General features: G+C 28.4%; 1 protein-coding gene across 1 annotated transcript in view; it reads right to left on the reverse strand.

Annotated features, from left to right (window-relative positions):
* LOC117173740 (B-cell receptor CD22-like) overlaps positions 1-23,933 on the reverse strand; it is a 114,000-nt gene that overhangs the window by 49,831 nt on the left and 40,236 nt on the right. The gene's annotated exons all lie outside the window — the stretch shown is intronic.

Consider the following 23,933-nt stretch of genomic DNA (forward strand, 5'->3'; position numbering starts at 1 on the left):
TCCCCCACCCCCTCATTTCCATCACTTTTTCTCCATTCATTTCTCCTTATCCTCTCTACTCTCACGTCCCCAATCTTTAGTTCCCCTTACTTCTCCTCCTTAAAAAAAAGTAAGACAGATGGGTGGACTGACGGGCGAATATCCGACCGAAACTATGAGGGTGTTTGTCATTTTGTTAGTTTTTAACTTTTTTGAACTTTTCCGATGAATATTGATTTGGATGCTGCAACATATAGACCTTCATAAATTTGCATATTAATTATTGATTTAAAATAGTAAATCTTAATCAATACTTTTAGTTTTCTATACAGAGTTATTGCAAAATGTACACTTTTTTACAATCCTTTATTAAAATTCCGGTTTCATAGGGATATGTAAATGAAAGATGCAGATATATGTTATGTAGAGAGACATGAAAATTTCCTTTTTATCGAACATTGCGGTTTGTCGTAAAATTTTTCTCCTACCAGCGTTATACATATTCTATTTTCCTTTCTAAATCTCATTTACTTTTTATGTTTATTTTATATTCTATTCGCATATATCCATTTTTTAAATAACACTCTCTTTTATAATTTCAGTGAATGGAAACAAAAAACAATTGAGACACGTTTCAATTTGAAAAGGTCTCTTCTGTTGTAGGACTGCTCTAAAGCACCTATGTCTCTTTTCATGGAGTGAAATGTCGATGATGCTTTTTTTCACAATTTTTTCCGGAAAACATACAACATATAGTACTTTATTTTAGGTCGCAACCTGAAAGCTCGAGAGTAGAATCCATTGATCGTTGGTAACAAAAGGTCAAAGAATTGTAACTCTCTGCAGGTGGGGGCTGTATGTATTTTCTTCTCCATTCCCTGCTACGTGATCCTACTTTCTTATTGATTGAGCTGTATGAGAGGCATAAGAACTCTTCTAAATTTAAAGTATTTTTGGTAAAAAAAAAATAATTTTTAATTCATCAATTCATCAAAGAATTTCATCAAACTTTTTTCGAAGTCAGTGGTCTTTTTTCTTTTCTAAAAAGAGCTTAACTTGCTGATTTTTTCATTTAGAGAACAATTACAAATAACCATATTTTTAGGGTTTTGCAGCCCCGGGCCGAAACCCTCATAGTTTCCGTAGGCTGTCCGTCCGTCTCACTTTCTTTGCGTAACTCGAGATGAGATTCAAGAAAAGAGTTGAGATGAGATCCAAGACGACATTCAAGATGACATTTTAGCTGCTTGTCAAGACAAAATCCGAGACAATACTCAGGACAATAATAGAGACAAGATTCGAGAAATTATTAAAGATAATATTCGAGATATGATTTAAGACGTGACTCAAGACGAGATTCTAGCTTAGATTGGAGAGAATACTAGATGACATCTGAGACAATATTATACGAAATTCGAGACAATATTCAAGACCCGATTCAAGCTGAGACTCGATAAGAGATTCGAGACTAGATTCATAATGAAATTTGAGACGTGTATCAAGACAACATTCAAGACGAAACTCGGGACGATGTTCGATACGAGATGATATTCAATACGAGACGAGATTGGGATTAAGATCAGAGATGATATTCAAGTAGAGACTTAAGGCGCGATTTTAGTTTATTTTTAAGACGACATTCGAGATAATATTCCAAAGGCGATGCAAGCTAATATTCGAGACGGGGTGATATTCGAGTAAAGATTCAAGAAGATATTAGAGAAGAGATTTGAGACGAGACGAGATTTGAAAAGATATTAGAAATTATATGAGAGACGAAATTAAATACGCGACTGAAGGCACGATTCTATACTAGATTCAATACGAGATTCAAGACAATATTACATGAGATTCGAGACGCGATTTAAGCTAGGATTCGAGAGGAGATTCAAGATAAAATTCGAGATGCGTTGTCAAGACAGGATCCGAGATGAGATGATATTCGGAATGAGGCGAGATCCGGGAAAATGTTAGAGATGAGGTTAAAGCCGATACTCAAGGCGCGATTCAAGGCAATATTAAAGCCGAGATTCAAGACTATATTCGAGACGTGATTCAAGTTCAAATTCAAAAAGAAAATCAAAAAGAGAGTCATGAAGATATTAGAGAAGAGGTTCGGAGCGAAAATCGAAACTAAATTCGAGAGAAGATTCAAGACTATTCAAGACAAAATTTACTACGAGGTTAAAAATGAGATCCAAGACGAGATTTAAGATGAAATTAGATACGCGTGCTTAGAGAAGATTTGAGACGAGACTGGGAAGAGATTCGAGACGACATGATATTAGAGATGAGATTCAAGGATATATTAGAGAAAAGATTCGAGGCAAAATTTGAGAGGATATTTAAGGCGCAATACTAGGCGAGATTCAAGGCGCAATACTAGACGAGATTTAAGCCGAATTTCGAGACTAAATTATAGACAATATTCAAGAAGAGAGTCTTATCTTGACTCTCTTCTTGAATATATTTCTAATTCAGTCTTGAATCTCGACTTGAATGTCGTCTTCAATCTCTTCTAGTATTGTGCCTTGAATCTCGTCTCAAATTTCGCCTCGAATCTCTTTTCTAATATATACTTGAATCTTGTATCGAATCTCCTCCCAGTCTCATCTCAAATCTTATATAGACACGTATCTCTGAAAAAATGTGAAACAAGACTCAAGAAAATATTCGAAATAACATAAGACGAGATGATGTTCAAAGCGAGACGAGATTCGAGAAAAAATTAAAAAAAGAGGTTCAAGACGAAATTGAAGACGGAATTTAAGGCGAAATTCGACTCGCGATTCTAGACGAGATTCAAGACCAGATTCAGGCAGAGATTATAGGCGAGGCTCGAGAAAAGTTTCGAGACGAAGGAGATTTGACACGAGACGAGACGAGATTGGGGTAAAGGAGCGGATAAAGAGTAGATTTGAACGACTTAATAAGCTCCGCAATCTTTAATTGTAGACTTTGCTCTGTTTATTTATATTTCCTCAAAAACACATAGAATAAGTCCATATACTTATCACGAAAGACATTTTTTATTTAAGATTAAATTTCTCAATTTCTATAAACAAATTATTAAATGAATAATTTTATAAATCAATTTACTTATGTTTAGTTCTTAACTTTTTTTAAATCTCTTGTAGCTAAATTTGTTAAATTATGAAGATTTAATTTCATCGATAAAAGAACAATTCGTATCTAAATGAATACAGACTTCAACCCAGGACAATTATTTAATTAATTAAGGATTTGCCAGCACTATTTATTAATTGATTTTACGATTCTATTTCCATTATACATTTTCCAGTTCGAAAGAAAAACTTTAAAATACCTATCAATTATTTATTCACGTTATTAACATTCGATTGAATAAACTCCAGCGAATTTGGTACATAATTAGGATCAGTATCTCCGGCTTTAGATATCGGAAAATTTATTGATAAACTTTTAAAGGTACAATTAGATTTTCCCGTTTATTAAAGTGGGTCAAAGGCTCAATATAAAATTCAAATTCATACTTGCCGTTTTCCCAACGATTACTCAGACTTATTAATTATTATCATTCAGGGTAGCCGCAAGTGAGGGAAAATTTAAAAATCAGGGAATTTTCTTATTCAAGAAAAGGTTATAAATTTTGAAAATAATGGAAAAAGTCAGGGAATTTCTGTAAAAAGCACTTTAAATAACTATCAATAATTATCAGGGTTGCCATACATGCACTTAAGCCACTTTTCATTCCAACCACTTTTAAATAATTTTTTTAATATACAGTCACTAAAGTCACGTTTTTAAATGAAAATATAATTTTTTTTAAATTCTTTCAAAATATTTTAGGGAATTTTTCAAGATTCCACAAAATTCGTAGTAGATTTCAATTATTTGAAGAGATTTCCAAGGATTATAAAGATTTTAGGGCATTTTATAAAAGTACACGGAATTTTCAAGAGCTAAAAAAGTTGTCTGAGATTTCAGGCGATTTCAAAGTTTTTGTTATATCTTAATGTACTTTCAATGCATCTCAGTAACTGCAAACTTTCTATAATCTATACCTTCTTCATTTATTCACGTCCTCTTTTTCCTTCGATATCCCCACTACTGCCATGCAAACCAAATCCTGGGTAATCCATCGAAGTTTCACGTCTGCCGTGTGTCCCCACTACTTTAAAAAGTGAGAGGTTTAAAAAAATTTCAAAGGTTTTAAGTTACTCAGGGTATTTTAATGTAGTTAAATAATTTCAAGTTATTTCCAATGATTCGAAAGAGTTTAAGGTATTTTAAATATATTCTAATGGTTTTAAGTGATTTCAGAGGATATAAAAAGTTTATGGGTATTTTAAGCAATTCTAAGGTTTGAATTATCGTAAAGGGTCCTTTAATATAGTTAAATAATTTGAATAGAGTTAAAGTATAAGAAAAAATATAAACAAATTATTTAAGTTTTTAAATGTGTCATATTATAAAAATTTTGCGAAAAAAGCATCGTTTGATTTAAGTTTTGTAGAATTCAGTAACACTTTTTTTAACAATTCTTAATAACATTAAAATTAAATTATCATTTTCTTAATTCAAAATTTCACTTTTGCATTTTAGGTTAAAAATTGATATATTTTTTCGAAAATTTAACTATTTGCTTACAGATTGAACTATTTTGTTGAAAATTAATTTTTTTGTTGAAAATTAATTTGTTTAACTGACCATTCAACTATTCCATTTCCGGTAAAAAATTGATAGTTTTTTCAGTTGAGAATTCAACAAGTTGCTTAAAAATTTAACTAATTTGTTGAAAATTCATTTTTTTTTTAATGAATTATTTTACTGAAAATTCATTTTTTTAACTGACAATTTAATTATTCTATTCTAGGTTGAAAATTGTTAATTTTTAATAGAAAATTCAAACATTTGGTTAAAAATTTATATTTTTTGTTTGAAAATTCAACTTTTTTGGCCTAAAAATGTATCTATTTAGTTGAAAATTTAACAATTTGGTTAAACATTATTCTGTCTTTTTAACAAAAATTTTTTAGTTTTTTTTTTTTGATTTAGATATTTCCTCAAAGGTTTAACTAATTTGTTGAAAATTCGTTTCTTTTTAGGTTGTAAATGAATTTTTTAACTAAAATTAATTTTATTAACTGAAAATGTAACTAATCCATTTCTGGTTAAAAATTAATAGTTTTCAGTTGAGAATTCAACAAGTAGGTTGAAAATTTCTTTGCAAATGTAAATATTTTTTTGAAAATTTTTTTTTTTTAATGAAATTTTAAAAATTCGTTTTTTGGTCAAAAATGAAATTTTTTAACAGAATATCAATTTTATAAGCTGCAAATTTAGCAATTTTATTTTCTGTTAAAAATTGATCGTTTTTAGTTGAAAATTCAACTGTTTTATTGGAAATGTACTTTTTGGTTGGAAGTTTATCTTATTAGTTGAAAATTTAATAAAATTGTTGAAAATTCTTTTTTTTTTAATTAAAATTTTAATTTTCTGTTTTTTGCAAAATCCGTATATTTTTTGTTTTAAAATTCAACTATTAGCTTGAAGACTGAACCTTTTTTAAAATTCCTTTTTAAGGATGAAAATTAAGTTTTTTTAAAATAAAATTTAAGTATTCCATTCTTTGATTGAGAATGCATACATTTCCTTAAATATTCGTATATTTTGGCATAAAATTAATCTTCTTGGTTTCAACAACTTTCTTGATGATTTAATTACTTTGTTAAAGATTTATTTATTTGAAGCTTGGTTGAAAATTTAATTTGTTAAAAATGTAACTATTTGATTGAAAATTCGTTTCTTTGTGTTCTGAAAATCAATTTTTTAAACGACAAATTTAACTATTTCTTTTTTTGTTGAAAATTGATTGTTTCTAGTTAAAAATTATACTATTTGGTTAAAAATTCCTATTTTCAGTATCAAAATTAAATTTTTTCGTGAATTTGCATTTTTGGCCTGAACATTCATCTCTTTATTTGAAAATTTAACTAGTTCATTAAGAGGTCTTTTTTCTAATGAAAGTTTTAATATTCCATCCCTTGTGAACAATATATATTTTTTATTTGAAAATTCAACTATTTGCTGGAAGATTTAACTGATTTGTTGAAAATATCTTTTATTCAAAATTAATTTATTAACTGAAAATTAAACTATTCCATTCTTGGTTAAAAATTGATCAATTTTAGTTGAAGATTCCGCTATTTTATATATTTTATGATGTGGTTTTGACCAGATAAAGCGTATTAAATAATTTTATGTTAATTTTCTTTTGTCTACTGGTCTAAAATCAATATTTTTTAATATTGATTTTTATTTTTAAATTGAGAATAAATTGCTTTTAAGCTCCGCTGGGACCCGAACCCATGTCTTTCAGATTACTGGTCTATTGCTCTTACCCACTAAGAAGACTGGGAATCTGAAAGACCTGGGTTCGGATCCCAGTGGAGATAAAATTTTTTACAATTAAAAAATAAAAATCGATATTCATAAATATTGATTTTAGAACAGCAAACCAAAAACAATTAACATCAAATTACTTAATTCTGATATTTCGTTGAAAATTTACGTATGGCCTTGAAAAATCGTCTTTTTAGGTAGAAAATTAATTCTTTTGATTGAAGATCTAACTAAACGATTGGTAATTGAATCAATTTTCTTAGAATTTGTTTAATCATTTTAAGATTTATCTGCTGGTTGAAAATTTAACTATTTGTTTAAAAATTATTTTTTTATAATTACAATTTTGTTTATTGTTAAAATTTTATCTTTTTTAGCATAAAATTCAACTATTTGGTTGAAGATCCATAGATAGTCGGTAAAAAAGGTGAAAAAATGTAATTGTAGGTAGGTTTTGTATTTATCTTCTCCGTTGCCTGCTAGGTGATCCTACTTTGTTATTGATTAAGCTGTATGAGATAGACAACTGCAACTGCTTTAAGTCGCAGTATCATTGTTAACGATCCACGTACGAAATACATTCGCAAAACTTTTAGTTTAGTTCCAACTTGGAAATTTTATAATTGAAAAGCTAAAAGTGAAGCTTTTCAGAATAAGAAGAAGCTTAAAAAGGGATTAATTGAATTTATAAAGGAAGATTAAATTGCTAAGTCTTCCAGAATTATCTGGAAAGAGACCTAAAAGTATTTATTAACGAACTGTAATTTAATAACTGAAAAGTATTGGAAATCGTTCCTCTTTTTCTATGTTTTTTTAAAAAACTCTACCTTTTCCTCATTTTCTGTTTAAATTCGACCTGAATTATTAAAAATCAGTGGAAAAATCGTTACTTGGGTGTATGTTAAACCATTTTGTTTCAAATTCACTTTATTGTATGAAGATCGAACTATTTTGCTTCGTATTTTGTTGTAAATTTGGTCTTTTTTATTTGAAAATTTAACTAGTTATTCAAAAATTTATGTTTTTAAATGAAAATTCAACTTCGCACAATAATAAAAATTTTTATAGGCTGAAAATTCAATTATTTGGTTGCAAGTTGAACTACTTTGTTAAAATCTATTTGGTTGAAAATTCGCTTTTTTTATTTGAAAATTGATTATTTTGACTGAGAAATTAACTATTCCATTTTTATTAACACTAATCAATTCTAGTTAAAGATTTAACTATTTGTTTCAAAACCGCCTGTCTTTGGATGAAAATTCGTCTTTTTCATAAAAAAATTAAACTTCTGGATTGAAAATTCATCTATTAAGTTGAGAATTAAACTACTTTATTAAATAATTTATTTCTTATTTGGCAGTTAAATTTAAAACCAAATAGTTGAAATTTCAAGCAGAATAATTTGCATTGTCAATGTTAAATACAAACTTTTTTTTTCTTGGACTTTATGTACTGAAAAGTTTTTTCTACAAAACAGTTGATTTTCTAACCTAAAAGTTGAATTTTTAACATAAAAAAATGAATTTTTAACTAAAAGTTCGAATTTACACCCAAACTAAATTATTAAACCTAATTTAAAATTAAATTTTCGAACAAATAGTTAAATAGTTAAATTTAAAACCAGAGGTAAATTTTAAAATAAAAGAGATAAATCTTCAACAAAAAATAGAGTAGTTAAATTTTTATTTAAAAAAAGATTGAATTGAATTTTCAACAAAGATTTGAATTTAAAAAAATTGATTTTCAATTAATATAATGGACTTTTATCTAAGAATGATGAATTTTCCACCGGCGATGATATAGTTAACTTTTTAAATAAAGAAGTTAAATTTTACACAACAAACAAATTTTCAACAAAAAAGATCAATTTTCTACAAAAAATACGAATTTACAACAAAATACATTAATTTGCAAACAAATTGTTGAATTTTCAAAGAGAAACGATTAATAATCAGTCAAAAATGGAATACTTTACTTATTAGTTTAAAAAATTGATTTTCAACAAGAAAAACCGATTGTTTAACAAAATAGATAAATGTTCAAGCTATAAAATTAATTTTTAATAAACTGATTCAATGCTTAACCCAGTAGGTGAATTCTCAACAAAATAAATTTAATTTTTAACTACAAGGTTGATTTTTAAATAAAAACCATCAATTTTCAACCGAAAATAGAATAGTTAAATATTTAGTTTAAAATTAATTTTCAACCAAAACAAAAACTAATTTTAATTATATTTATTAAATTTGCCTTTAGGTAAACAAAATAGATAGAAGGGATAAGGGAAAGAGTCTGAAGTCTGCATTTAGATAGTTTTTTAACGATCTGGTAGATGATTTCCGGCGGTAGTGTAATTCCTCAAAGGGAATGCTTTCCTATTTGAAAAAAAATTAATAATAAAAGAATAGAATATTTTATAAACGGAAAAAATAGTATTTAAGACACCAATTTCAAATTTTACAATTTATTATAAACAACAAAATGTATTTTCTAGTATAAAGGATGGATTTTTAAGAAAATACCTGCATTTCCAACAAAATAATTAAATTTTAACATAATAGTTGAATTTTCAACCTAAAAAGGTGACATTCTTACCCAACAAAAGGCTTTTCGACTGAAAAGTTAAATTTTCAACCAAAAACATACGCCTTCAATCAAATTTTTTAAAAAGAATTCACTTTAACTTTTATCCAAGTAATTGATTTTTAAAAATTAAAAATATTAATTTTCAACACAATAATTCAGTTTTTAACTAAATAGATGAATTTCAACTAAAAATATAAATCTTTAAGAAAATTATGATTTCGTAAAAAAGTGATTCAACCAAATCTGTTAAACAAAATAGCTGAATGCTCAAGCAAAGAAGAATAATTTTTAACCAAAAGTTTCATTTACATGGAAAAAATTTCTAGTTCTAATTTTCCGAAACAAAATTGTTACATTCGCTACCAAACAGATACATTTTAATCCTAAAAAAGATTAAATTTCTCTTAAAATGGCAGAAATTTTTATTTTAAAAAAACGAATGTTCACAAAATTGTTGAATTTTCATCCTAAAAAGAATCTAGTTGACTTTTTGAATTCAAAATATGAACTTTTTAACAAGGAATAAATTTCTACGAAAAAATTGTATTTTCAATCCAAGAAGCATGGAGTTTTAACAAAATAGTTGCATTTTTATCCAAGAAAGACGAAATTTGTACTAAAACGGATGAATTTTTAATTAATGTGAAGAATTCCTGAAAATAAAACCAAGAATACAACAACCAAATTTGGAAAAACACTATAAAATGTTCCTATTGCAATCTGAAAAAGACAAAAAACTTATCCTCCTGAAAAAGACAAAAAAAATTCCCCTTCTTCTGGCCAGAAATAAAAAAAAGGAAAGAAAATGAGAATTTTTCAAAAAGATTTCAGATCATTCTTCAACGCCGAAATCTAAATTTTTAAGAAAAAGTATTTTTAAATTTAAATTTTAAATTTTCTACAAAATGGTTAAGTTTCAACAAAACAATAAAATTTTCACCAAAAAAGTATGTCTTTTTAAGAAAAATTGCAAAAATATAATAAAATTTATAACTAAAATTTTTTGCGAATCTTCAAAAATTACGTACATGAGTAAAGGAAAAGGACCCACTCCCGTAAAAAATCGTAACAAAATGTGTCGCCCCCATCTCCCTCGAGCTGTTACGTAATTTAAGTACGGTGCCTTTGTGCAATTTATTAAAGGGAATTCCTTCCTCTGTCTAAAAAAAAATCTTTGAAAAAGAATCTGAAAGGCAGAAGCAAAAAAGACTCGCTGTAATCATTAGATGTTTTGGTCCAGTAATAACGTCTTTATGCAGCGGGGTAGCCAGTATTTCTTTCGGGCGGGGGGGGGGCGTCGATTTTTCGGAGGGGGCTTCAGGTTTTTGTATAGGCAAAGAGAAAGGAAAAAGGGCATTGAATAATGACAATACTTCGTTTCGGGGGGGGGGGGGCTTGAGCCCCCCCCTGGGTACGCCACTATCTTTATGAGAATCTACGATTTCCGAATCGACTGACTTTGCGAAAACGCGTTTAGTCACTGCCAGATTCAAAATGTAACAACTACTTGGTTGATCACACAGCCTAAAAAAGATCACGAATCTAAAGGCTGTTTTATCGTGTTGTCCTTAGTTCTCACAGAACCTTAAAGTTTTAGAATGTTGAGAACAAGAATTTTTTCAAATGACGTCCCAGTGGGCACAAAATTTGGCGACGTCTTTACGACATCGTTACGACATATTTACGACATCTTTACGACATCATATGTCCATGTCGTTTCGATGTCTTTGCGATATCTTAAAGACATCCTCAGATCATACGATTTATTTAGGATATCGTAAAGACACCTCAACGACATGGACATAGGATGTAGTAAAGTTGTCGTAAAGATGTCGTAACCATGTCGTAAAGACGTCGCCAAACTTTTTGTCCGCTGGAGTGATTTTTAAAAATTAAAAATAGTCAAGAAGTATAGTTTGACGTGTTTTGTGCTGAATAATAGTCTAACGTAAAAGGGTTCTCCACCGTTTAAAAAAAATAGTCTCCTCTTATTGGTTGAGAAATTTCGAAAATCTCATCAGTGTGATATGTGCTGTAGCTTTCGGTAAAAATAATTTAGAATGGTTGTGTATGCAAAAGCAAAGATATTGGCAAAAGTTAAGAGCGTGAAGAAAATACGACATCACGCAAGGATTCAAACTTATTTTCAAGAAATTACAACGTTGTATTCAATGTCAGGTAAATATTATTTGCATCTTGTAATAATTGGCTTCGTAATAATTTATGTAGCTAAAACGTGTTTTGGAATAAAACTTGTTTGTTTCCTTTCACTTATGCAAATCAATCGCGAAGTAAATAATTAATGTATTCATTAAAAAAAATAGGAAAATATTTCTGGATGTAATTAAAGATTGTCGCTTTGACATAACCTCAAAACTGAAAATAGAATTTATAAGATGGGACAAATAAAAGAATAAATTTTGATAAATTTTGAAAGTTAGATCCAATATTGGAAAAAAAATTATTTGATTTATAATTATTTATTTAACAATCGTTACATATTTACCATTTTGATTTTTTATTCGTCACAAGATTAGAAATTTTCACCTAATTTGAAAGATCTATAGCTTATTTTCTTCCCTGAAAGACTTAAAAATTTTACTCTTTGGTTTTTATTTTTAAAAAGTATTTTAGAAATTGAGTGTGAAGTAATTTCTTGTAACTGCCTAAATGGTTAATTACTTTTTAAAAATAAAAACCAAAGCGTGGAATTATGAAGTCTTTCAAGGAGTATAATGAGATGACTGAAGATGGGATCTCGACTTGAAAAAACCGGCCTTTTTTGTGAATGGAATTGTGATTGTATGCTTGAGAGTCTTTAATAGTCCATTTTTAGTCGTTTGATAGTAAACAATTAAAAAGTTATTGACTCACGCCGAGCCTGGACCAATTTCCACTAAAAATTTTTGTCTAGAGTTTGGTTTCTAGAAATTATTTTTTAGAAATGTCTGGAGTATTTTCACCGGATAATTATAAAAATAATATTTAGGTTACTTTTCAAATAGGCTGCGTATACGTGACCGTCTAGATCGGACGGTCTTTTATAATCAAAAAAGATTTGACGTCAGTCTTCGGCAGTCCCCAGGGCGAAATAAGAACAGTAGTTTTTTAATTAATTTTGTCGAAATAATCAACTATCATGCTCAGAAACATTTTTCGACAAACTGAAATTCTTACTTGCACATTATAAATTTGCAAATCATTTATTAGGTTTGTGAAAAAACACTTCTTTATACTGAATTTAAGTCCAAGAAAAATACGTGAAAGTTAAACCTGAAAAGGTAATCTTCCGCAATTGTGGATGTCGAGCTCAATAATCGCCAAATTGTCAAAAAATATTTCTCAAAAGAAATCATTTCAACAGATGCCCAGTGGGCACAAAATTTGGCGACGTCTTTACGACATCGCTACGACATCGTTACTGCATCGTAACGACATTGTTACGACATCGTTACGACATCTTTACGACATCCTGTGTCCATGTCGTTTCGATATCTTTGCGATATCGTAAAGACATCCTCAGATCATACGATTTATGTACGATGTCGTAAAGACACCTTAACGACATGGACAAAGGATGTCGTAAAATTTTCGTGAAGATGTCGTAACGATGTTTTAAAGACGACGCCAGACTTTGTGCCCACTGGGTGCGATCGCTGTTTGGAATAGTTGCATCGACTCTGCCTTGGATTAAAAAAAAATTACCAAAAACAAAAACTTGGTTTTGCGAAGACTGTTCATACAGAACGTTTTATTTTTAAATAAAAAATCATGATTTCTTATTTTTCTTTTAAGAAAAAACCTATAGGAGTTGAAGAACATAATTTATTCCATAACTTATATTGTTCTCATCAAGAACTACTCCTCGGACAACTGAAAGGGCCGGCAGCTGATCACCAGTAAACTGCAAAATAGATTAATGAGCATTCATATGTCAAAAAATTTTGCAATTCAGAACAAAATAGTTGAGAACACCTTTGCACTCAGAGCACGCTCAGAGTCGAATGTCGAATTATAAGCATAGATGCGGCACCTCACTAGCGAACCTATAATAAGTTCAGGAAACTAAAAAAAATTCCATTGATTAAAAAGAGACCACGGTATCTTCATCTTTTTTTAACTAATGGCTTTTTTTAGTTCCTTGAACTTATTATAGGTTCGCTAGCGAGGTGCTGCATTTACGTTTATATTATCTTTCGCGTTATGGAATTGTTTCAACTTTTGCATGTACAGCTACATGTATAATTCTAAATTCTAAATATAATTATAAATAAATAGTTATTATAAATTGTTAATAATAAAATAAATAATTATCACAAATCATATATTAATTTAAAAAATGTAATTCTCTACAAATTGGTATGTGAAATAGAAGCCAGTTTGTATAACTTAAATTAAATAAACTATTACTACGAAATATATCATTTACTATTTTATTTCACAACTTCATTCATTCATTTTTTACTGTTATTTATTTTTTTTGTTAAGTACACATTATATTCAATTACTTAAACTTGAATAGTGATAAACATTAGGAATTAAAATTATTTTGTAGTTTTATATACAGTAAACTCCATATTTTCAGAATAGAATTTTATTGATTGATCATATAAATTCTTTCAGACTTTAATAAACTGTGTTAAATTTTAGTTTAGAACATGTCTCAAGTAAAATTTTACATCAGGGCGGTTTGTACTATTTCTGTTGAAGTTTCGTCAAAAAAATTTTTTTTTTGTTCGTATTTTTGCCATTTTGGTTTTGTACTGTAATTATGAACGTGAACATTTTTGTGCTCTAAAATAAAACTTGATCAAACTACTGATTTTTAAGTATGTTCATACATATATCAGGGTGGCCATTTTAATCGAAGAAAAAATTTCCAATTTTTGTCGGTTAGCAAACATTTGTCACGGCAAATAAAATTTGAAAATTCGAACTCTAAAGCTAACAATTTTTCAATTTGTAGTGCTAAAAATAATCTGCAAATTAAAGCAGTCAAAGTAAAACTCTTAAATTTTACATTTTTTAAATTGAAGTTTAAATATATTTTAATTCAAAAATGTTGTATTCGAATGCTCAATAATTTGCACATATAATATAGAAGATACTAACATTTTCCAATTAAACAAGTTTATATAAAATTTAGATAAGCTGCAAAATTAAGAATTTTAACTTTTATAAATGATAGAGTTCAAAGATTCAAATTCACTTCAAAAATATATATCGAAGTGATCATTTTCAATGTTCTGAATTAAAGAATCAATCGATCAAATTTAAAATTATTTTTTTTTAATTATTTTAAGCAATTCAAGCTGGAAAAATCTAAAATTTAAAAATAATTTGTTTTTAACTGAACACTTCGTAAATTAGAAGTTAAATTATTTTCATTTCAAATAGTTACAACATAATTGAAAAACTTTAAAATTTTATTTCCTGTTGTTGAGAACTCTAGAAGTTGTTTTAGATGTATTTCAAATTAAAATTACTTTTGAAATTTTTTCGGAACTTCTAAATATTTTAACAAATAATAAATGTTAAATGATAAATCTTTTTATCTAAAATTTTCAACTTTAAAAACTATTAATTTTTAATTGTTCACGTCTCCAATTCTGCCTTTTGAATTTCTTTAAATTAAAAATGTAGGTCCAAAAATAAAAATCTAAAATGGAAAATTTTGAAATAAAGAGATTTGAGAATTACGTATTGTAAAGTGAATGGTATGATAATTGAAAAATATAACAATTCGACAAATTATTTTTAAACACCTGTCTACACCTGGTTATGCATAATTATATGTTATAATAAGATTGTGCAAATCCAATTACAATTGTACGCAATTTTTATAATCTGACTTGTTTTTCAAGTGAATAAAAAAAAAGCAGCTAGCTAATATTTGGTTAATGATTTTAAAAATATTCCTTAAGTTATAAAAACTGAACATGAGTAAATTGAAAACCATTTGAGCTCAAAAGTTTACATTTATTTAGGTGAAAAACCTTACGTTATTTCCTCATTTTAGGGCTTATGTGAGTTGTCCTACAGGATTTTTTAGTTTGTCCGAATTTTTCAAATCATAAATTTTTATTTTTCAGTCAACCTTTCGACCTTTTTTTTTACAAAATGTATAAGTAATTAAATACCATCTAACTATTTCTTCTTCAATTTCAGGATAAATCACTATTAAATATTCCTGCTATACGAAAAATATATGTGTGTGCATTTGTGATATTCATTAGAATGCAACAGGGCTCAAAAATAATAATATACGGTGTTAAGTGTTGATAAAATTAAATGAAACCGTTAATTTAAAAAATACGTTTAAAAAATCTCTTTTTTATTTAATCCTTTATATTCTACTATGTCCTACTTTTAGCTGTTTTTCCACTTTTTTTATCTGCTATGTACTCTTTTTTTAAACTTTTATGTCCTACTTGGTCCTCTTCTATAAATAAATTTCTGTTCTACTTTGTCCTCATTTTGCAAAGCTTTTTGCCCTACTTTTCAAAAATCAATTATGGTCTCCCTAGTGATCAACTGGTATAAGGAATAAGATTCTTTTTCTGTTATCAATGACACCAAACAAATTTCACGATGCTATGTAATTTAAGGTAGTAACTGGAAACTCGAAGTTTCAGTAATTTTCAGCATTTTCAGTAATTTGCCTGCAGTTGTTGAACTAAATAAATGGTTGTCCTGAAAAATTTAGCACAAAATACGTCAAATTATACTTCATGCCTATTTTCAATTCCGAAAAATAATGTAATTCGAAAAATATGTTATTCTCAAAATTCGGAAATTTTGAGGTTATGTGAAAATTAAGGACAGCAGATAAAACGGCCTTAAGATTCGTGATGACGGGGTTAAAATCTATAGGAAATGGTCGATCGCTTTTTTATAGCTCTTTATAATGACATGTGAGCGTAACCTCAATTTTTTTCAAACCCCACTTACGATCACACGAAACGCGATATCGATTTGAAATTTTGGGAAATGAAATAAGAAGCACTTAAAAAAATTTTCTTGTCCTAGATTTTTACAATTGCACCGCTGGCGATAAAAAGAGATTCGCCCGAAATGCCTTCGTTTTAGTTGGCCCCTGGGACATATTTTTTTCAGATCAAATTTTAATTTTTGAATAACATATCCCAATATTAAAACGTATTGCGCATATTTTGAGTCCTATAAATAAATGTGATAACTTAATTAGTTTTCGAATTAATCAAGAAAAAGCTACGAGAAAAACTCGTTTATAAAGCATTTGTTTATAGAAATTGTTTATACTAATTAGGTTAAATATTATTATTATTAATTATGTTTTATGAATGCATGTGCAATAATTCCGGCTGATAGTGAGTTTCTATCTGTATTTTTTCTTGAGATAAAAACTCACAAAGCTAAAATAGTCAATTTTTCACTATATTTGTTTATATATTGTTGCTTTGTGAAAAAAATGAAAAAAAAGCAAATCACAATTCTCTGAAAAATTAATTGCTGAGCATTTCTAAAAAAAACTTTAAAATCGGTTAAGAAATACGACCTGTGGGCGATTATGAACAGTAAATTCCTATTCCAGACCACTGTAAGGGGGTAGTTTTTAAGGGTTGAAATTGGTTGCACCAATTGAAACAAATTAAGAAGAAAATAATGCACCCATATAAAGTTTATTTTGGATAATGTCGGGACCAGCAAACGTTTTGCTGGCCCCGCCGTAGGGTTTTCTGCACAGGGGGTAGTTTTTAGGGGTTGAAGTTGGTTGCACCAATTTGAACAAATTAAGACGAAACTAATGCATCCATATAAAGTTGATTTTGGATAATGTCGGGGCCAGAAAAATATTTCGCTGGACCCGCTATGCTGTTTCCCGCACAAGGGGTAGTTATTAGGGGTTGAAGTTGGTTGTCTTAATTTGAACAAATTAAGACAAAAATAATTCACCCATATAATGTTGATTTTGGAAAATGTCGAGGCCAGCGAAATATTTCGTTGGACACGCCATGCTATTTCCTGCACGGGGGGTAGTTTTTAGGGGTTGAAGGTGGCTGCACCAATTTAAACAAATTAAGGCGAAACTAATGCATCCATGTAAAGTTAATTTTGGATCATTTCGGGGCCAGCGAAACCTTAGACTGGCTCTGTCATGTTGTTTTCCAGACAGGGGGTAGCTTTTAGGGGTTGAACTTGGTTGCACAAATTTGAACAATTTAATACCAAAATAATGCGCCCATATAAAGTTGATTCTGGATAACGTCAGGGCCAGCGAAATGTTTCGCTAGCCCCGCCATGGTGTTTTCCACACAGGGATAGTTTTTAGGGGTTGAAGTTGGTTTTACAAATTTTAACAAATTAAGGCGAAAATAATGCACTCATATAAAGTTGATTGTGGATAATGTCGGGGCCAGCGAAACATTTCGCTGGCCCGGCCAGTGTTTTTCTGAGAAATTTGAGAAATTTGAAATTTGATGCTCAAATTATAATTTTTGTTGTACAAATTTAAACAAATTCTACACTAAATATTTGGCCGAGAAAGAGTTAAATTTGCGTGGGTGGTGGGACCAGCGAAATGGTCGTGCGCTAGTGGTGACTTTGTTCTAGTTTCTCTGACGGTTATATGACTCATGTTATGTAGAGCCGTGTCAAACTCTTAAAAATGCAGTAAGAAAACGGTTTACTTATGTAATTATTGCGAAGGTAAAAATTTTCTCAGGGTGTCAAGAGAATAAAAAAAAAGTTCTTAAGATTCATAGTGAGTTTTTAAATGATTGTTTTTTTTAAGTTGCCATACTACATAAGTCTAAAAAATATTTTATTTGAATTTAAGATTTTAATGCAATTTTTTTAATTTTATAGAACAAATAAAATAGACAGGAAAAATGATAATGATTTTTAGAGATTAGAAGGCTTACAAGTTCTGACAAGATGAAAAAAAAGAATTTTCCTTATATTCTAATTGATTTTTAAACTTTAAAAGATTTTTTTCACAACTTAGATTTTTAAAGATTTCAAAACGCAACCTCAGGAGTTTTTAAAATAATTTCGAAAGTCTTCTGAAGAATAAAAAAATGTCAGTTAAAATTTTTTTCAAGAATTTAAGACGTTTTAAATAGACTATAAATATTTGATAACTGGGCAACATTTTCGAAAATTTATCAAATATTTCTAGATTCCTTCCCAACTTCTAAAAGTCCTAAACATCTTTTAAAAAGACTCGTCAAATATTCAAAAATCTTTTTTTTCTTAATTTTCTCAAGAGTATTATGAAAATTATATAAATTTAAAAACAAACTGATAATACTTATTTACTTGTTCTCGATTCTCTGAATTTAATTTCAACATGGATTTATGATAACACTTCGAAAACTAATTTGCGATTAATTTATGCGTTGCCAAAAATACAAAATATTCTTTAATGGTCTTTAGAGTGACTATCCAAATATTACATTATTTTAGCTTTCTCAAAAAATCTATTTGGTTAAAAAAATATCACATTTAAGAGTTTGTTATTTAATTGTAATAGAAAACCACAGTTCTGAACGTTCAAATGAATGAAATTTTTTTACTGATAACTATGTAAACTAGAAAAAAGCGCTAGAATGTTTGTTAATTTATATTGGAAATAATTTATTATTGAAACAGAATTATAATGCATATTTCAAATTGCAGTAAAATAAAAATGAGGACAAATATTTTGTTTATTTGAACTTTCGGAACTTCAGGTACCGTACTCTCTAAATCTGTATCAGAGTATCAAGTTTTGGAATTTTCGAAACAAAAATCGCAAAAGCTTCATAAAATAAGGACGCAAAAGGAAAGTACGTTTGTTGGATTAATTACGACTAAAAGAAGTCTCATTATTATTTTCCATAGCTAAGTCATTATCAATTAATTAATAATAAAACTTTATGTTATTTTTAAAAATACTTTTTAATTGCTTAAACAATTTTTATTTCATTAAAACTTTTGTTTTCTCTGACGAGTCGCGAAATGATAATATTTTTCCTATTTTGTGAGCATTTCATTCAATTTTATATAAAGAGTTAACATACTTCGTAAACTAATATTTAATTCAAAAAACTTTCATGATATGCTTTGTTTGAAAAATGAAAGTTTCAAATTTCTTTTTTTGATAAATTCATTATGTTAATTGAAAATTTAATTATTCTATTTTTGGTTGAAAACTGATCTTTATCGGTTTAAAATTCAACTATTTGGTTGAAAATTGATTTTTCTAAGTTGAAAATTCAACTATCTGCTTGAGAATTCATGTTTTTTGTTGATATGCTCATACGTTTTGCAAATAAATTAAATCTAGAATAAAAAATGAAATTTTTCAAGTACAATATTTTATAATTTTAATTCTTAAACAAAATTATATACATACTATATTTATAAAAGAAAAAATGCGACAAGTACCTACAATAAAAAGAGCAACACCAAAAAAATGGTTAGTTGAGCCATCCATTTAGTTAGTAAGATACCGTACTGCTATTTTATTAGTTGATACAGCTATTTTATTAGTGGATACAGCAAGACCATTAGCTGCAGTGACAATTCAGTTAGTACCAGCATTTTTTCAGTGAATAACTATTAATATATTATTGTTTATTTTTAGAGTGTCAACATTTGAAAAAGCTTTAAAATATGTAATAAAACCTTAAACTTGACAGTTAATTAAATATGGAAGAAATAATCTAAATACCATAATGAGAGGAATGTTCCAGACACGTTCCCAGGACGTTTTAAATGTCCACCCCTTTGGAACGTTCCAAAGAAGACTTACCGCTATTTTTATTATTGTCATCAGTAAATAGCACTTAAAACGTAAGAGATAGGTAAAAATCTATTTTGGTTGATAACATGGATATGATATTATAGTACAGCATATGTAACACTAAAAAATAAAAAAATGACATCCATTTTTACATATCTCTTACATCGTATGAGATATTTGTTGGTAAAAAAAAAAAAAAAAAAAAAGTTAAGTTTCTTCTACGCGCCAGTGGGACGTTCCGGGGATGTTGCCAAGGAAGGACGTTTTACACGTCTCGGGAACGTGCGTGGAACGTTCCAAGAACGTATCTTAGAAATGTAATTGACCTTAATATATTTAATCATCTACAATGTTTACAAATTAAAACTTCCATATATATTATTAATGTTAATATTATAACTACAAAATATTATATTAGTATTAATTACTAGTTAACTAACTTTTAATAGAAATAGTTAAACTTTCAACTAAAGCAATTAGTTTTCAGCAAAAAAATGAATTTTTAATAAAATACATCAATAAAAAAAAATTTAATTGTTTTCAACAAGATAGTTACATTTTTAAACAATAAGTTAAATTTTTCATAAAAAAGCTGATTTGTATACTAAAAAAGGCATTTTTAATAAAATGCATGAATTTTGCAGAAAAGATATCTAAATTTTCGACAAAAAACATTAATTTTCCACCAAGAAAGAAGAGAATTCAATAAAATACAAAAACTTTCAACTAAAAGAGCTCACTTTTCAATGAAACATAGAATAGTTAGATTTGTAGCTTTAAAAAATTGATTTTGAACCAAAAACAAAAAGAATTTTCTACAAAATAGCTTAATTTACAGAAAACAAATTTTTCCAACTAAATTGATGAATCATCAACCAAAAGCAAAACTAAATTTCTAATTAAGTAGTTCCACTTTCAACCACAGAATATGACAAAAATCGTTAAAATTCTTTGAAATAGCTTTAAATTATTGAAATTAATTGAAAATTTCTTGGAATGTTTTAAAATATCTTGAAATTTTGAAAAGCTCTTGAAAATTTCTTGTGATTTTAAAAATAGCTCAGAATATTTCAAACCCTTTAAAATCTCATCCTAAATTATTGAAATCAATTGATATATATTTAAAATCCTTAAAAATCTTTTGAAATCTCTTACAATTTTTTAAAGCTCTAGAAAATGTCTTAAAATTTTAAAAATTCGTTGAAATCTATTAAAACATTCTAAAATATACGAAATCCTTTAAAATCTCATATTAAAATATTGTAATGAATTGAAAATTCCTTGTAATCTTTTTTAAATCTCTCAAATTTTTCAAATCCTTCAAAATCTTTGGAAATACCTGAAACTTTTTTTTTAAGATTTCTAAAGTACTTTGGAACGTTTTAAAATAACCCTCCTTAAAATTTTTTAATTCTTTGAAATTCATTTAAGTTATAAAAATGAATTGAAAGTTCCTTGGCATCTTTTAAAACATCCTCAAATATTTAAATTCCTTCAAAATCTTTTGAAATCTCTTGGAATTTTTTAAAGCTCTTGAAAATATCTTAAAATTTTAAAAATACCCTGAAATATTTCAAATCCCTTTAAATCTAATAATAAATTATTAAAATCAATTGAAAATTCCTTGAAATCTATTAAAATATCCTAAAATATATCAAATCCCTTAAAATCTCATATTAAATTATTGTAATCAATTGAATATTCCTTGGCATCTTTTAAAATATCATCAAATATTTAAAATCCTTAAAAATCTTTTGAAATCTCTGGAAATTTTTTAAACCTCTTGAAAATTTCTTCAAATTTTAAAAATGCCCTGAAGTATTTCAAATCCTTTAAAATCTCATATTAAATTTGTGTACTCAATTCAAAATTCCTTGGAATCTTTTAAAATTCTCTCAAATTTTTAAAATCCTTTAAAATCTTTTGAAATACCTAGAACTTTTTTTTAAAGATTTCTAAAGTACACTGGAATTTTTAAAAATAACCCTTCTAAAAATTTTTATAATTCTTAGAAATTCCTTCAAATTATAAAAAGAAATTAAAAATTCCTTGACATCTTTTAAAACGTCCTCAAATATTTAAAATCTTAAAAATATTTTGAAATATCTTGAATAGATGCATAGACGCTATAGATGCAACAAAACCGTTTTGTGAAGCTAACCAAATTATTTTGTTGGAGTGTTTTTTTGAACTAGCCAAAAAGTTTGGTAGGCAGAACAAAGTTTTTTTTAGATTGAAAAATCAAAAATATTGTAGATTTTACAAAATAGGTTTGTTGAAGGAACTAAATATTTGTGATCACAACAAAATTATTTTTTGTCGAGCGAACTAAACTTTGGTAGACTGAACAAAATATTTTTGTTGGAGCAATGCCATTTTTCCAAGCAACAATTATTTTGTCACGGAATACTCGGTGATTAGATGAGAGAGTAATTAGTTAAGAAATTTCACTTAAATACTTTAAGATACTTCAAACACTTTCTTAATTACTTCCCATTACTTTTTTAGGATTTGAAAGATTAAATACAACGAATAATAAAATGTACAAATCATTTACCTTGAAATACATCTACTTTATTTTCTTTGATAGAAATACAAATAATATTAACGAACAAAATCCAGAGAGGTAATTTTCGCTCGAATCAACCATATTAAAAATGTGGTGAGCTGCTCGTCATGAGTCGAAAGAGAGCGCATGCGCGGCTACGTGTTTGGTACGATCAACAAAATTCTTTGGTTCACTCAACAAAAAGTGCTTAAAAACTTGTTTGTTTGAGCCAAATAAAATATTTTGTAACTCCAACAAATTATTTGGTAGTCGCAACCAAATTTTGTTAAGAACAACCATAACTGTTCAACAAAATTATTTTTTTGCGGGAACATTAATTTTTTTCTTAGAGTGTAAGGCAAGAAAACGTTCCTCATTGTGGTTTATTTAATTTCCCAAATTTTCAACTGGATATCGCGTTTCTAATGAACATAAATTGGATTTGAAAGAAATGTAAAAACCCCAGTGGGCACAAAATTTGGCGACATCTTTACGACATCCTTACGAGATTTTTACGACATCCTTACGAGATATTTACGACATTTTTACGACATCCTATGTACGTGCCGTTTTGGTGTTTTTACGATATCGTAGACATCATCAGATCATACGACGTGTTTACGATGTCGTAAAGACACCTTAACGACATGGACATGGGATGTCGTAAAGTTGTCGTAAAGATGTCGTAACTATGTCGTAAATACGTCGCCAAACTTTGTGCCCACTGGGCAATCATTGCGGTTACGCTCACATGACCTTAAACCTTTTGAAAGATTCATCTGTTTGTGTAATTTATCAAATGGGATTTTTTTCTCTGTCAAAAAAAAATCTTTGAAGAATAATCTGAAAGGCAGAAGCGAAAAAGACGCGCTGTAATCATAAGACCTTTTCGTCCGGGCATAACATCTCTATAAGAATCCACGATTTACGAATCGACTGACTGATTTTTCCAAGGAATGCAATATATCTCACGTCGTGTCGGTCGAGTCGACTTGACGAGGACGAGTTTAGTCTACAGAACACGATTACATTTGCTCTGAATATCAAAGAAGGGAGACATTCAACTGGTAGGGGCTTTAAGCGCCTTTATTGTGTGTGGATGCACGCCTCTGTACATACAGGGAAAATCAAAGTGAGCTAGGGAAAAAATGTGTGGGTGGCGGGGGGAGGGGGGGGAGCGTAGTGGGAGAAAAGAGGGTGTGCTGAACGAGAGGGAGTGAACGTAATGAGAAGAATTTTTTTTTCCTCGAGGCCACGTAAGTCGCACTTTTACGCAGGAAGCCTATCAAAAGGAAAAAGCAATTTCACCAGAAGAAAAAAGCCTGAAGACGAGCCATTCATAACTCATAAAAGCTCTTTACGTCGACAAGAAAAGCGTGCGAGTAATTCTCTCCACTGTTTGGTAGCACTACAGTCGTCCCGTTCAAGATTTTCCGAGAGAATTTTCTTTTTTATAAATATTTGTATCTATTTTTTACTATTTTTTTTAACTCTCATAGGTGGAAATGTGAGGAATTTTTAAGAAAATAAATATTTTGAATTGCTGCTGAGGATAATCAATTTGAATTTTTTCTTTTTCTTTCAAATTGTTTTATTCCGTTTATATAAGATTATATCTTGAGAACGTTACGAGGTTTATATTTCTTTTTTTTGCAGGCGCTTCCTCCT

This window comes from Belonocnema kinseyi, chromosome 5 (assembly GCF_010883055.1).
Source record: "Belonocnema kinseyi isolate 2016_QV_RU_SX_M_011 chromosome 5, B_treatae_v1, whole genome shotgun sequence".
NCBI classification, from domain to species: domain Eukaryota; kingdom Metazoa; phylum Arthropoda; class Insecta; order Hymenoptera; family Cynipidae; genus Belonocnema; species Belonocnema kinseyi.